Below are 16,333 nucleotides of genomic sequence, written 5' to 3' on the forward strand. Positions count from 1 at the left end.
AGCCAGGTGGGTAGGGAGGTGGGGGATGAAGTAAGAAGCTGGGAGATGATAGGTGGGAAAGGCAATGAGCTGGAGAAGAAGGAATGTGGTAGGAAAGGAGAGTGGACCATGGGAGAAAGAGAAGGAGGAGGGGCACCAGGGGATGTGATAGGCAGATGAGGAGAAGAGGTAAGAGGGGAGCCAGAGTGGGGAATGAAAGAAGAGCGAAGTGGGAGGGGAAACACAATAAGCACAAAGACCAGAATAAAAGATGAATTTGAGGTGAAGAGAGATAAGGTCAAGTGGACACAAGCATGCAGAAGCAATGGCCCCACCAAGACAGATTGCTCCAACTTGTGCTAACGGCTAAGCTAGGAACATGAATATAAAATCTGCACCAAGATAAACAGGAGGGTGGACATTTTTTCTGGTCTCTTTGTTTGATGTCTTGGCGGCGATCAATCCTTCAGTATTTTCCCTCGGTATGGTGGGAGTATAGACACTTAGTGCAGCTGTCAGAGGTCTCTGCACTTGGGCGATTGCTCCCTGTCTCTCTCAGTGGTAGGGGAGAGTTTGCTGCGGATTCTCAAGCGGGGAGAAACTTGGAATAAGAGTGACGCTGCAGACTGTAACATCGAAACAGTGACTTGATTGTTGGTCTCATCTCTCTCTGTGGATGGGGGCGGCGGGGGAGACATCTTCCTGTCCCTTGTTAGTGAGAGAGAGAGAGAGCCTGTGGCCTGTCGAACTGTTGGGTGAACAATGGTTTCTGTTGGACTGCGGATCATGGTCTCTCTTTGGGGGATATGCTCTTGCTTGCCTGCTAGGTGGTGGGGGCTGATGCCTCCTGCTAGAATGAGTAGGGGGAGGGGTGATGCTTCGCTCCTGCTTGTGTGTTGCAGGGGGGAGGAGGGCTTTGGGGTTCTAATCTTTTTCTGTCGGTCAATCTTTGGGGTTTTCTTCTGTTTCATGGATGTCTGCAAAGAGTAAGAATTTCAGGTTGTATACTGTATACATTCTCTGGAGTTAAATAGAACCATTGAACCTTGGGGAATGGATGAGAAGAATGAAGAAAATTGATTAAAGGAGAGGCAATTTTAATGTGCGAGGTAGAAAAGAACGAAGGATTATATCAGGGATTCCTAACCTGGGGTCTACGCATCCCTCGGTTAATGGTGGGGGTGCATGGCATAAAAAAGGTTGAAAACCCCTGGATTATATTGACAAGTAACAAGAGGAAGGTTTGAGTGAAGCATTAACACCCTACATGGATAATTGGGCTGAGCAGTAACTTTTTGGTAACTCCATGTCATTAATTTGATGTTATTATTTACAACCACTCCTCCAAAAGGACCAAACTTATTGGTGGGTTTGGAGGCTTATGTGCTTTAATGACCTGGAGAGCTATGCTGGCTGGAGTCAGGGTTTTGTGCTTTGGCTCTTGGTAGGGTCACCCATGCCAAACAGGTCAAAGGGTAGAGGCTAGACTAAGAGTGGTCCAATGGTCCCCCAAATTCGGGAGGGTTCAGCTCAGGGATAACAATCCTGACTAGTAAAACAAAATTGTTACGGAAGCAGCAATGAAGAATCCTTCTACATCTGAGTGTGATGGTATTCCTGAGTCTCCACCTAGGGCTTGCATGATTGACAGTAGTAAAAACCAAGAGGAAGCTACTGGCACAAAGAAAGAAGCCTTGAACACCACTAGAGATGAAGGACCTTCATTGCTGCCCCAAATACCAGTGGCATAACGGGCAGCAAGTATTTACAACCACAGCGAAGAGATCAATTAGAACAGTAGCAGAAATTCTGTAGCTGACTCAGATAAACATCTTTTATCAGATATGGTTGTTGGTACCGAGATAGACTGCATGCCATCAGGACGAATCAATCCAAATGCACATTAGGTGCATCAAGGAAGTACAAAAGGAAAATAAAATTCAGAAGATAGTCATAGAGTCATAGAGCACTACAGCACAGAAACAAGACCTTTGGCCCATCGAGTCTGTGTCAGCCTGGTCTTCTGCCTAGTCGCATCTGCCATACCCCTCTATAATCCTTCCATCCCTGTACCCACTCAAACTTCTGTTAACTGCTACAGTTGAAGTCACATCTACCAGTTCCACTGGTAACTCGTTCCACACTCACACCACCCTCTGAGGAAGAAGTTCTCCCTCAGATTCCTCATAAATATTTCACCTTTCACTCTAAACCTATGACCTGTAGTTCTCGTCTCACCTAATCTGAAAGGGGAAAGCTTGCAGGCATTCTCCCTATCTATACCCCTCATAATCTTGTACAGCTCTATAAAATTTTGTCTATTAGAGAATAAGCATTCTCCTGTGCTCCGGTGAATGAAGCCCCAAACTATTCAACCGTTCCTTATAACTCAGGTTTGGTCTGGGCTTTTTTCTGTGTGTGGCTGTATCTTTCTGATTCTTTATGTGTTTGCTATCTTATATGTGCTTTGTGCTGTTTGACTGTTGGTACCGTGTTTTTGCAGCTTGGCCATAATGTGACGCTGGCTCGTTTGGCTATACTGATGGGTATTCATGTATGGTTGAATGACAATTAAACTTGAATTGAAGTTACAATTACACAGCAAGTGAAGTGCACTGGTTATGGCGAGGTAAATTGAGGAGATCAAGAGTTCATCTCCTAACATGTGAGAAATCCATTCTAGAGTCTGATACCAGTGGAACAGAAGCTAACCTTGAGACTGATGGACTGAGTGGCCTCTTTCTGGGCTAAGACAACTCTGTTATTTATATACCACCTAATGCAGTAGAAAAATTATCAAAGGGAAACATGCTCATTATGTAAAGTAACATTAGAACCGACAACCAATGGCTTGTTTAGAGGTGTGCGTCAAGGAACATATTGATGTAGAGAGATTAGGGGAGGATTTTAGAATTGGGAATCTTAGCAACTGGATGCATGACTGTCAGTAATGAAACCAGTAAATATGAGGTGAGCAAGAGTCCAGTGCAGATACTTAGGAGAATAGCTACTACAGGAAAGCAGCATCCACCATCAAGGCCTCCCACCATGGAAACCATGCTCATGTCTTGCTACTACCATTGGGAGGGAGGTACAGGTGCCTTGGGTCCACACCGCAAGGTTCAGGAACAGATTACCCTACAACCATCAGGCTCCTGAACCATTATGGATAACTTCACTCACCTGAACTCTGAACTGACTCCACGGCCCATGGACTCACTTTCAAGGACCCGACCGCTCATTACCTCAATATTTGCTCTATTTGTATTCTTTTGCACATTGGTTGTTTGTCAGTCTTGGTTTATGTGTAATTTTCATAAATTCCATTGAATTTCTTTATTTTCTTGTAAATGCCTGCAGGAAAATGGATCCCACGTTATTATAGGGTGTCATGAGGTCGCAAGAGTAGAACTGCCCCAGTGCAATGGCTTGTTCACTTTGTGAACTCTCCCACACGGGTTTCCCGTCATCATCGCACATGACAGACAACTACTTTGTCAATAAATTGACTTTGAATATTGAGGAACATCAATCACAATTTTTACAATATTGAGATCAGTAACAACAGTGGTGTAGTCCGATTGAAGAGATAAGGATGGAAAATCTTTAAACGGAACCATTGCAGAATTAGTTCTGCTTCTTTTTATGTTAGGTTTCGTTTTTATTCGTCATATATAATAATACAATCCATCAACCACAAAGTACAAACATAACGAGTCAGTGTTTAATTACTGTTTTACAGTGGATAAGGAAGCAGCGGCTGTTTGACTGGGTAAGGGAATTAAGAAAGTGAATTCTGTGGATGTAGGATGAGAGACTGGTTGGGATGTGGGCAACAAGTAGACTATCCCTGAGACTTTCTGCAGCCCAACAAACTTTTGCAATCTGTACTTTCCTCCCACTCTAGCCTCTTGGTTGGTTAAGCCCATCACCCCTACTGGGGCAGAGCCAGCCCACAGCAACTTGCCAGTGTCCTCTATCTTGGACCAGTCTTTCAGGTTGTCCCTGTGTGTAGCCCATCTGTGAAGACCCTTCCTCTCCCAAGGATGAGATCTTCAGGGCTTCTACTGGAGTTCCTGTAGCTCTGAGCATTTATGGGATGGGGTTGCTAGCCCCATCCCAAGCTTCCTCCTTTCGCAGAGATGCTTAGGAACATCCATAGACTCTTACACATCCCAGATCTCTACCCTGCTTTCACTGGCAGCTTTGCCTTCTGATATGAGAGTCACAAGGTCTGAAATTCCCTTCACAAAGATCTCTCTCTCTCTCCTTTATCCTTTGAGACTCTATGATAAGTACACTGTGGAAACAAGTATATACTTTACAAAGCTATTGTCAGCAGTATTCCCTGCAGGATTCTGTCTGAAAAGGTTTAACTTCAGTCAATGCTATCACATATCCTTACTTATGGAATAACTAAATGAGTGTTCAAAGTTCCTATTAGTCAGAACTCAGTGAGATATCCTATATCAAGTGTTATTGATCGGACATGCCCAGCTTGGGTTTATATGGAGCTGGTAACATCGATAAAAGTAATCTTAATGATTCCAGAGTGCTGAGGAAGCTATTATGTTCTAAAGCCAACATTTGATTGTTACCTCAAATGTTTTAAACTTAATTCTCCGCAATCTACCTTGTTATGACCTTACACTTTATTGTTTACCTACACTGCACTTTTTGGTAGCTTTTATAATTTATTCCACATTGTTATTGTTTTACCTTATTCTTCCTCAATGCACTGTGTAATGATTTGATCTGTGTGAACAGTAGGCAAGGCAAGCTTTTTGCCGTATTTTTGTACATGTGACAATAATAAACCAATTCCAACACTGATATGAATTACTCTTTCACCAAGCTTTTGGTTATCTGCTCAAATTTTATTTTCCCTGGAATCTATTTTATTTTATATGCATTCTATCTGGATGCATAAATGTTTGATATGGCAACTGCTCTGCGCGTGACCAGAGGAAACTGCAGGGAGCTGTGGACACAGCTCAGCACGTCGTGGAAACTGATCTCCTCTATGGTAGGGGTCCCAATCTGGGGTCCACAGACCCTTTGTTAATGGCAAGGGTCCATGGCAGATAAAAGGTTGGGAACCCCTGCTCTATGGACTTTGCCTATACCTGCTGCCCCAATAAAAAGCAGCCAGCGTAATGAATCCACCCACCCCAGATCTTCTCTTTTCTTGCCCTTCCATCAGGCAGAAGATACAAAAGCCTGAAAACATGTACCACCAGGCTTGAAGTATAACTTCTATCCTACTGTTTACTCTTGAATGGACTCCTTGCCTCACAATCTACCTCACTATGACCTTGCACTTTATTACCCGTTATTGTTCACCAGCACTGCACTTTCTCTGTGGCTTGTACACTTTACTCTGCATTGTTATTGTTTTACCTTGTTCAACCTCAAAACATCGTGGAATGATTTGATCTGTGTGAACAGTATGCAAGACCAACTTTTCACTGTACCTCAGTACATAGGATAATAATAACCCATTTACCAATAAACCAATACCAATACCATCGCCAAGCCCTGTTGATCACGGGAAGAAGATTGGACAGGTCAGATCTCTGGAGTTTTGGTGCCTTAGGACTGTAGTCACTATGTAAGACCTGGTGTGGTAAGACACAGTTTCAGTGTTGAACCATGAATAAACTTTTCTTTTGTCTGATTTGAGACAACAAAGGGACCAGTGTTCTGATCTCAAATAGCACCTGGTATTTAAGCATCTAATAAATAAAACCTCTTTTGATGCAAAGAAAGACTGCTGACAAAAAAACCTATTTAGTGGAGATCTGCAGGTTACGTAAAGTACTAAAGGCTCCTTATGAACATTCACAGGAGGACAATGAAGTAATGTTTTAGCTGGACATGCCTGAATAAAATGTGTGGGGGGTAAAATTACAGGGTAAAGCCCACCCCACCATTGAGCACGCCACCACAGAGGGCAGACGTGAGAAAGCAGCATCCATCAGCAGGGACTACCACCGCCCAGGCCATGCTCTCTTCTCGCTTCTGCCATCAGGAAGGAGATACAGGAGCCTCAGGACTCACACCACCAGGTTCAGAATGATCGTGGCTTGAAGATCCACCAAGCAAGGATGAAGTGTTTGGCGGGAGCAGGACCAGCACAACGCGCAGGTGTCCAACCTGGTGAGATGAAGGAGGGGCCAGGCCCGGAGTCACCCCATAGTGCCCGGAACCTCCAAGTGATGCAAACTAATCCCTCGAACATGAAGTCTAACAGGAGGCGGATCAAATGGCCTGCAGCTAACATGACTTCACTGTGGAAGCAGTTTGATGAAGATGTTAACCAAATTCTGGAGGCAACGGCGAGGGGAGGGGTTGATAGGAAGCTGCTGGATGGAGAGCGAGGTGTCTCCCAGTGGAGGTTGGTTGTAGGGGATTCGCAGCCCGTTCCTTAGCTAGAGCCTTCAGCATTTTGGGCATCGAGGGAGAGAGGAAGAGGAGAGCCATCCGCAGCACCACCGATGCGGCAGAGAGGGCCTCAAGATGGCTGTGGCTCAAAAGAGGAGAGCCATGGAGTCTTAAGTAGCTAGCCATCTGGACACAAGCTGGGGTCTGATCAGCCCCGGCTGGGTCACCTGGAGGAGGGTGTATGATGTTGAAAGACCCGAAACACCCGATGATTCCAGGCACATCACTGAAGGTGTGTCCAGAAGCATCAATAGATGTATGTACACAGGAACAGGTATTACCCCTCAGCCATCAGGCTCTTGAACCAAAGAGGATAACTTCACTCAACTTCACTCACCCCATCGCTGAACTATTCCCACAACCTATGAACTCATTGCCAAGGCCTCTTCATCTCATGTTCTCGATAGTTATTGCTTATTTACTTATTATTATTATTTTCTTTTTTGTATTTGCACAGTTTGTTGTCTTTTGCAGATTGGTCGCTTGTCAACCATTTCGACTTTGCCACACTTCTCCCCAATTCTAACCTCACTCCTTCAGGATGTGGTGCTCTCCACTCTCTCAGCACTAATCCTAACCTCACAGATAGGGCGGGGGGCTGTAGTTGTCTGGCGGACTGACCTCTACCCTGCTGAGGCCAGGCAACATCTCTCAGACACCTCCTCTTACAGGACCCCACTAAGGAGCACCAGGCCATTGTCTCCCACACCATCACTGATCTTGCTAACTCTGGGGATCTCCCATCCAACACTACCAACCTCATAGTTCCCTTACCCTGCACCTCCCGTTTCTACCTCCTACCTGAAATTCATAAACTTGCCTGCCTAGATAGACCCATTGTTTCTGCTTGTTCCTGCCCCACCAAACTTATAGATGCATACCTTGATTCTGTTTTATCCACCCCCCCCATTCAGTCCCTTCCTACCTACATCTGTGACACTTCATATGCTCTTAATCTTTTCAATGACTTCAAGGGCCCCGATCGTCTCACTTTCACTAGGATGTCCAGTCTCTATACACCTCCATCTCTCATCAGAAGGGTCTTAAAGCTTTCCACTTCTTTCTGGACAACAGACCCAACCAGTTCCCCTCCACTACCACTCTCCTCTGTCTGGCAGAACTGGTCCTCACTCTCAATAATTTCTCCTCCAGCTCCTCCCACTTCCTTCAAACAAAAGGGCATTTGCATGGGTCCCAGCTATGCCTGCCTTTATGTCGAGTAGGTGGAGCAATCTATGTTCCAAGCCTGCACTGGTATCACTCCCCAACTCTTCCTATGCCACATCGATGACCGCATCTTTGCAGCTTCCTGCACCCATTCTGAGCTCATCGACTTCAGCAACTTTACCTTCAACTTCCATCCTGCCTTCAAATTCACTCGGTCCATTTCCGACACCTCCCTCACATTTCTCGATTTCTCTGTCTCTCTGGAGACAATCTATATACAGATATCTTTTATAAATCCAGAGATTCTCACAGCTATCTGGACTACATCTCTTCCCACCCTGTCACTTGTAAAAATGCCACCTCCTTCTCTCAATTCCTCCGTCTGTGCTGCATCTGCTGTCAGGATGAGGGTTTTCATTCCAGAACTAATGAGATGTCCTCCTTCTTCAAAGAAAGGGGCTTCTCTTCCTCCATCATCGATGCTGCCCCTACCCACATCTCTTCCTATTTGCGCATGTCTGTCCTCACCCCATCCTCCTGCTGCCACACCAGGGATAGGGTTCCTCTTGTCCTCACCTACCACCCCAGTAGCCTCCACATCCAGCACATAACTTTCCACAACATCTAACTCTCCAATGGGATCCCACCTCCAAGCACATCTTCCCCCTCCCAACTTTCTGCTTTCCACAGGGATTGCACACCCTACACGACTCCCTTGTCCACCCCACTGATCTCCCTCCTGGTGTTATCCTTGCAAGTGGAACAAGAGCCACACCAGCCCCTACACCTCCTCCCTCACTACCACTCAGGAACCGAAACAGTCCTTACAAGTGAGGTGACACTTCACCTGTGAGTCTAATGGTGTATATCGGTGAGATCTGATGTAGACTGGGAGACCACTTCGCCAAGCACCTATGCCCCATCCACCAGAAAAAGCAGGATCTCCTGGTAGCCACCCATTTCAATTCTACTTCCCATTCCCTTTCTGTTATGTCAGCAGGCATGTCTAATCAAGATTTCTTGATCTACTGTTGCGATGAGGCCATGCTCAGTTTGGAGCAGCAACACCATATCTTCCATCCGGGTCCTGGCCCAAAAGATCGGCTGTTTACTCTTTTCCATAAATGTTGCCTGACCTGCTGGGTTCCTCCAGCATTTTGTGTGCGTTGCTTTGGGTTTCCAGCATCTGCAGATTTTCTTGTGTTTTTGGTTGTTTGTCAAATCTGTTGGGTGTGGTCTTTCATTGGTTCCATTATGGTTCTTGGATTATGCTCGCAAGAAAACGAATCTCAGGGTTGTATGTGGTGACGTATATGTACTTTAATAGTAAACTTACATTGAACTTTGAACTTAAAACTTTGAGTTATATAATAGAGAGGGTCTGTTTATGCAATACCATTGAGCTTTACAACACCTTTGCTTTTATTAGGGACATAGAAACACAGAAATCTAAAGTACATTACAGGCCTATCGGCCCACAATGTTGTGCAGACCATGTAACCTACCCCAGAAACTGCCTAGAATTTCCCTACCGCATAGCCCTCTATTTTTCTAAGTTCCATGTACCTATCTAAGTGTCTCTTAAAAGATCCTATTATATCCACCTCTACCACCTTGCTGACAGTCTCTGTGTGAAAAACTTATCTCTGACATCCCCCTGTACCTATTTCCAAGCATCTTAAAACTATGCCATCTTAAAATTAATTGAGTTCATTTTTCTCTGAACCCTTGCTCCTCCTCATTATTGCAGTCATTACACTTCTCCGAGGATGGTCATCTTGTCGTGGTGGAGAGGCTTGTGAGATCTTAAGATCCCGAGAGTGATGCTGCCTTGTGCTTAGCTCTTGGTAGGTAAGGTCAAGTGGGAGGCTGGATCAGCTGGTCGAGTGGTCCTGCAGTGACAACTTTGCACTCAACGTCAGTAAGACCAAAGAATTGATTGCAGACTTCAGAAAGGGTAAGAAGAGGGAACACACTCCAGTCCTCGTCGAAGGATCAGAAGTGGAGGGAACAATTTCAAGTTCCCGGGTGTCAACATCTCTGAGGATCTATCCTGGGCCCAACATATCGATGCAGTTACAAAGGAAGCATAACAGCAGCTATAATTCATGAGGAGTTTGAGAAGATTTGATATGTCAGCAGACACTCTCGCAAATTTCTATCCATGTACTGTGGAGAGCATTCTAACTGGTTGCGTCACCGTCTAGTATGGCGGGTCACTGTTCAGGATTGAAATAAGCAGCAGAGAGATGTAACCTCAGTTAGCTCCATCATGGGCACTGGTCTCCCCAGCATCCAGGTCACCTTCAAGGAGAAAGAAAGGTGGCATCCATCATTAAGGACCCTCATTACCCAGGACGTGCCCTCCCTCTTACATAGAACATAGAACATAGAATAGTACAGCACAGTACAGGCCCTTCGGCCCACAATGTTGTGCCGACCCTCAAACCCTGCCTCCCATATAACCCCCCACCTTAAATTCCTCCATATACCTGTCTAGTAGTCTCTTAAACTTCACTAGTGTATCTGCCTCCACCACTGACTCAGGCAGTGCATTCCACGCACCAACCACTCTCTGAGTAAAAAACCTTCCTCTAATATCCCCCTTGAACTTCCCACCCCTTACCTTAAAGCCATGTCCTCTTTTATTGAGCAGTGGTGCCCCGGGGAAGAGGCGCTGGCTACCTACTCTATCTATTCCTCTTATTATCTTGTACCCCTCTATCATGTCTCCTCTCATCCTCCTTCTCTCCAGAGAGTAAAGCCCTAGCTCCCTTAATCTCTGACCATAACGCATACTCTCTAAGCCAGGCAGCATCCTGATAAATCTCCTCTGTACCCTTTCCAATGCTTCCACATCCTTCCTATAGTGAGGTGACCAGAACTGGACACAGTACTCCAAGTGTGGCCTAACCAGAGTTTTATAGAGCTGCATCATTACATCGCGACTCTTAAACTCTATCCCTCGACTTATGAAAGCTAACACCCCATAAGCTTTCTTAACTACCCTATCCACCTGTGAGGCAACTTTCAGGGATCTGTGGACATGTAGATTGAGATCCCTCTGCTCCTCCACACTACCAAGTATCCTGCCATTTACTTTGTACTCTGCCTTGGAGTTTGTCCTCATTGTTACCATCAGGAAGGAGGTACAGGAGCCTGACGGCTCACACTCAGTGATTCAGGAACAGCTTCTCCCCCTCTGCCATTAGATTTCTGAATGGACAATGAACCCATGAACACTACCTCACTACTGTTCTTTTTTTGCACTGCTTATTTAATTTAACTGTTTATTATACACACTTCTGACCGTCATTTACAGTTTTATTATGTATGGCAATATACTGCTGCTGCTTAACTTCAAATTTCATGACGTATGCCAGTGATATTAAACCTGAATCTGATTCAGACAAAGAGCGATCGAACCAAGACGTCAGTGGCAGAGCTGGTGGAAGATGTTGACACGTCACAGCAGTGGTGAAGGGTCCTCAGTCATTTTACATTCCACGCCACTGGACCCTGAGCCCAATCTCTCAAGGAACGTAAGACCATAGGACATAGGAGCAGAATTAGGCCATTCAGCCCATCGAGACTGTTCTGCCATTCCATCATAGCGGACCCTGGATCCCCATTCAACCCCATACACCTGCTTTCTTGCCCTTTCCGCCTTAAATATACACATGGACTTGGCCTCCACCGCAGTCTGTGGCAGAGTATTCCACAGATTGACTATTCTCTGGGTAAAAAAAATTCCTCCTTACCTCTGTTCTAAGGAGTCGCCCCTCAATTTTCAGGCTGTGCCCTCTAGTTCTGGATACCCCCACCAGAGGTAACATCCTCTCTACATCCACTCTGACTAGTCCTTTCAACATTCAAGAGAAAATCTGCAGGTGCTGGAAATCCAAGCAACACACACAAAATGCTGGAGGAACTCAGCAGGCCAGGCAGCAACTATGGAAAAGAATACAGTCAATCAACATTTGGTGAGTTTCAACAAGATCCCCCGGCATTCTTCTAAATTCCAGTGAGTACAGGCCCAATGTTGCCAAACGCTCCTCTTATGTTAACACCTTCATCCTTGCAATCCTCCTTGTGAACCTCCTGTGGACTCTCTCCAATGACAACACATCCTTTCTGAGATATGGGGCCCAAAACTGTTGACAATACTCCAGTGTGGCTTGACTAGAGTCTTATAGAGGCTCAGCATTGTCTCCTTGCTTTTATATTCTATTCCCCTTGAAATAAATGCCAACATTGCACTTTCCTTCTTCACCACAGACTCAACCTGTAAATTAACCTTCTGGGAGTCTGGCACGGGGACTCCTAAGTCCCTCTGAACCTCTGTTGTTTAAACTTTCTCCCCAGTTAGATAATGGCTGCCCTGTGCATCAGCCTCCCCACATTAAGTCAGGCACAGGCGTTCTCCGTTAAGGGCATCCACTGACCATTCATTAGGAGAACATCACACTTAACTCAAGTGATCGCACTGCAGTCATTATTATCTCTTTTCATTACTTCTATCAGGAAGGAGGTAAAGGAGCTTGAATGCACACACTCCACGTTTCAGGAACAGTTTCTTCCCCTCCCCTATCAGATTTATAAACGGTCCATGTGTTTAATGTAATCATTGCAATTAAGTGATATATTCTTTGGGGGTAACCACACTCACAGAGCTATACAGACTGAAACAGGCCATTCGGCCCATCAAGTGCATGCCAACTATCAAGCACGCTTATTCATCAATCCCATTTTGTTTTCTTCACACTTCAATCAACTCCCCCCAGGTGCTTCCACTCACCTCATTACCCTACCATCCCACACAGCTTTGGGATGTGGCGGGAAACCGGAGCACCTGTGGGAACAGACAAACTCCACACAGACAGCCTCGGTGAGCAGGTTGGACCAGGTCGTGGAGCTGTGAGACAGCAGCTCTAATCAGAGTCAGGTTTCATATCACTGACATATGGCGTGAAATCTGTTGCTCTGAAGCAACAGTACAGAGCAATTTTTAAAATCTGTAAATTAAAATGAGAAATAATGAGAAACAGCTTCTTCCCCTCTGCCATCAGATTTCTGATCGGACATTGAACTCATGAACACTACCTCACTACCTTTTTATTTCTATTTTTATACTACTTGCTTAATTTAACTATTTAATATATATACCTACTGTAAGGCTTTCTGGTTGATCTTTCATTGATCCTGTTACAGTTACTATTCAATAGATTTGCTGAGTATGCCCACAGGAAAATGAATTTTGGGCTTGTACGTGGTGACATATATGTACTTTGATACTAAAATTTACTTTGAAATTTGAGCTTTGAAGAAGATGTTCCTGAACCATTGTGTGTCTGTCTTTAGGCTCCTGTACCTTCTCCCTGATGGTAGTAAGGGGAAAAGGGCATGTCCTGGGTGATTGGGGTCCTTAATAATGTTCTTAATAGCAGTATGCTTCTCTTTGATTCTATTTTAATGTTGCAGCTCATATGAACAATACTATTCCAGCCAGTTATGAATGATACAATACTGGCTCAGGGAATGTAAGATTTAAAGTCCTGACGAAGGGTCTTGGCCCGAAACGTCGACTGTTCCTCTTCCTAGAGATGCTGCCTGGCCTGCTGCGTTCACCAGCAACTTTGATGTGTCTGGCTCAGGGAATTTAAGAGTGTCTTTTAATGTACTTAGTCTATCAAAGTGGAATTTCCATTTGGCCTGGTTTTACCCCATACCAGCCAGATGTTTTAGCAAACGTTCTCAGATGATAATTACTTTTGGTTTTAAGCCAACTTCCAAAGACTTGGTCATTCATTCATTCATTATGTGGTGTGTTGTATGACGCGGGCAATCATGGTCTTGACCATGATTGTTCTAGGCAAATTATGCTACAGAAGTGGATGCAAAACTGGGCTGAGAAGTGGCAGATGGAGTTCAACCCAGATAAGTGTGAGGTGGTTCATTTTGGTAGGTCAAATATGATGGCAGAATATAGTATTAATGATAAGATTCTTGGCAATGTGGAGGATCAGAGGGATCTTGGGGTCCGAGTCCATAGGACACTCAAAGCTGCTGCGCAGGTTGACTCTGTGGTTAAGAAGGCATACGGTGCATTGGCCTTGCTTCAATCATGGATTTGAGTTTAGGAGCCGAGAGGTAATGTTGCAGCTATATAGGACCTTGGTCAGACCCTACTTGAAGTACTATGCTCAGTTCTGGTTGCCTCACTATAGGAAGGATGTGGAAACCGTAGAAAGGATGCAGAGGAGATTTACAAGGATGTTGCCTGGATTGGGGAGCATGCCTTATGAGAATAGGTTGAGTGAGTTTGGTCTTTTTTCCTTGGAGCGATGGAGGATGAGAGGTGACCCGATAGAGGTGTATAAGATGATGAGAGGTATTGACCGTGTGGATAGTCAGAGGCTTTTTCCCAGGGCTGAAATGGCTAGCACGAGATGGCCCAGTTTTAAGGTGCTTGGAAGCAGGTACAGAGGAGATGTCAGGGGTTAAGTTTTTTATGCAGAGGGTGGTGAGTGCGTGGAATGGGCTGCTGGTGACGGTGGTGGAGGTGGACAGGATAGGGTCTTTTAAGATAGGTACATGGATCTCAGAAAAATAGAGGACTATGGGTAACCCTAGGTAATTTCTAAGGTAAGGACATGTTTGGCACAGCTTTGTGGGCCGAAGGTCCTGTATTGTGCTGTAGGTTTTCTATGTTCCTATGTTTCTAGAAAGGGTTTGCCATTGCCTTGCTCTGGGGATTGTCTTTACACGATGGGTGACCTCTGCCATTACCAATACTCTTCAGAGTTTGTTAGTGGTCGCATAACAAGGACTTGTGATGTGCACCAGCTGCTCATACAACCATCCACTGGCTGCTCCCGTGGCTTCATGTGACCCTGATCCGATGGGGGGAAGGGCTAAGCAGGTGCTTCACCTTGCCCAAGGATAACGTGCAGGCTCGCGGAGGGAAGCAGCGCCTTACACCTCCTTTGGTAGAGATGTATCTCCAGCCTGCCACATTCAAATTACCCACACTTTTTTTGGGTCAGGAAACGAAGGATCAGCTGTGACTAGCTGAAGAGGAGCTAAGTAAATATCATTAATAATGTTAACAAAAGCTGCAAGTTAGCTGTTTTGTTGTTTCTGTGATCTATAGGCTGGCTCTCCCTGTTGGACTGTAATCTTTTATCTAGTTAGTCTGCAAGTGATTCATCACCGCATGATCAGCAAGACAGTAACAGCAACTTGTATTTCTAGGAAGCCTTTAAAGTTACTGAATATCTGTCCCAGGGCACTTCAGAGGAGCAATATTGAATAAAATTTGACAGCCAACCTGATGAGGAGATTTTATAAGGGAAACCACGCCCACCCCCCACCCCACCGACCGCCCTCCAGCACCATCCAGGCCATGCTGTCTTCTCACTGTTGTAATTGGGAAAGGGGTTACAGGAACCCGAGATCGCACACCACCAGGTTCAGGAGCAGTTATTACCTTTCAACTATCAGCCTCCTGAAATGGGGTGGATAACTTCACTCACCTCAACTCTGAACTGATTCCACAAGCTATGGTCTTACTTTCCAGGAGTTTACAACTCATCTTCTTGATATTATTTATCTATCTATCTATCCACCTATTTATCTATTTATTTTTAGTTGTATTTGCACAGATCATCATCTTTTACATATTGGTTGCTTGTCCATCTAGTTAGATTAGATTAGGTTATGAAGACACGTAGTCCTCTTTTATTGTCATTTAGTAATGCTTGCATTAAGAAATGATACAATGTTCCTCCAGTGTGATATCACAGAAACACAAGACAGACCAAGACTGAAAAACTGACAAAAACCACATAATTATAATATATAGTTACAACAGTGCAAGCAATACCGTAATTTGATAGAGAACAGACCATGGGCACAGTAAAAAAAAGTCTCAAAGTCTCTTGAAAGTCCCATTATCTCACGAAGATGGTAGAAGGAAGAAAACTCTCCCTGCCATGAGCTTCCAGCGCCGCAAACTTGCCGATGCAGCACCCTGGAAGCACACGACCACAGTCCGACTCTGAGTCCCTCCGAAAACTTCGAGCCTCCGACCAGCCCTCCAACACCGAGCACCATCTCTGCCGAGCGCTTCGACCCTAGGCCCGGCTGCCAGCAACAGGCAAAGCCGAGGATTTGGGGCCTTCCCCTCCGGAGATTCTTGATCGCACAGTAGCAGCGGCAGCGAAGCGGGCATTTCAGAAGTTTCTCCAGGTGTTCCTCCGTGCTTCTCACACCTGTTTCCATCAAATCAGAATTGTGCACGGCATCCTACTTAGTTTTTCAAAGATTCAAAGTACATTTAAAGAATGTATAAATTATACACCTTGAAATTTGTTTGCTTACAGGCAGCCACAGAGCAAGAAACCCAAAGAACAGAGCTAAGAAAAAGAAAGACCATAACCACTGCTCTGAGAAAGAGGGACACACACACACACACGTGCTATCAATAGAAGTAAACAACAGCATTCCGAACCAGATTGAGTCCTTAGATCCACTCCCTGGAGCAGCCAGAGAAGGCCCACGCATTTGATCTTAGTTCATCATATTAGCAAGGCAAAAATGCCGTGAAACTTGCAGAGATGAGCAGATCATAGCCTTGGCGCTACAGAGAGATGAATGAACATTGTGGGAGAGCAAACGAAATCAGCCCGACCCTCGTCTCCAGTCCAGACACTCAGCTTTCCAGTCTATCTGAACTGGTGTT

At 45.1% G+C, this 16,333-nt stretch overlaps 2 long non-coding RNA genes across 2 annotated transcripts in view; one reads left to right on the top strand and one right to left on the bottom strand.

The window, feature by feature from the left end:
- Positions 1-16,333, top strand: part of LOC134357124 (uncharacterized) — a 135,693-nt gene that overhangs the window by 82,801 nt on the left and 36,559 nt on the right. The gene's annotated exons all lie outside the window — the stretch shown is intronic.
- On the bottom strand, positions 8,905-12,447 carry LOC134357123 (uncharacterized). Its single transcript, XR_010020518.1, has 3 exons — positions 12,389-12,447; positions 11,352-11,541; positions 8,905-9,894 (listed from the first exon to the last, which is right to left on the bottom strand). It is a non-coding gene; the product is annotated as an uncharacterized LOC134357123 (long non-coding RNA).

Source organism: Mobula hypostoma, chromosome 15 (assembly GCF_963921235.1).
Source record: "Mobula hypostoma chromosome 15, sMobHyp1.1, whole genome shotgun sequence".
NCBI lineage: Eukaryota > Metazoa > Chordata > Chondrichthyes > Myliobatiformes > Myliobatidae > Mobula > Mobula hypostoma.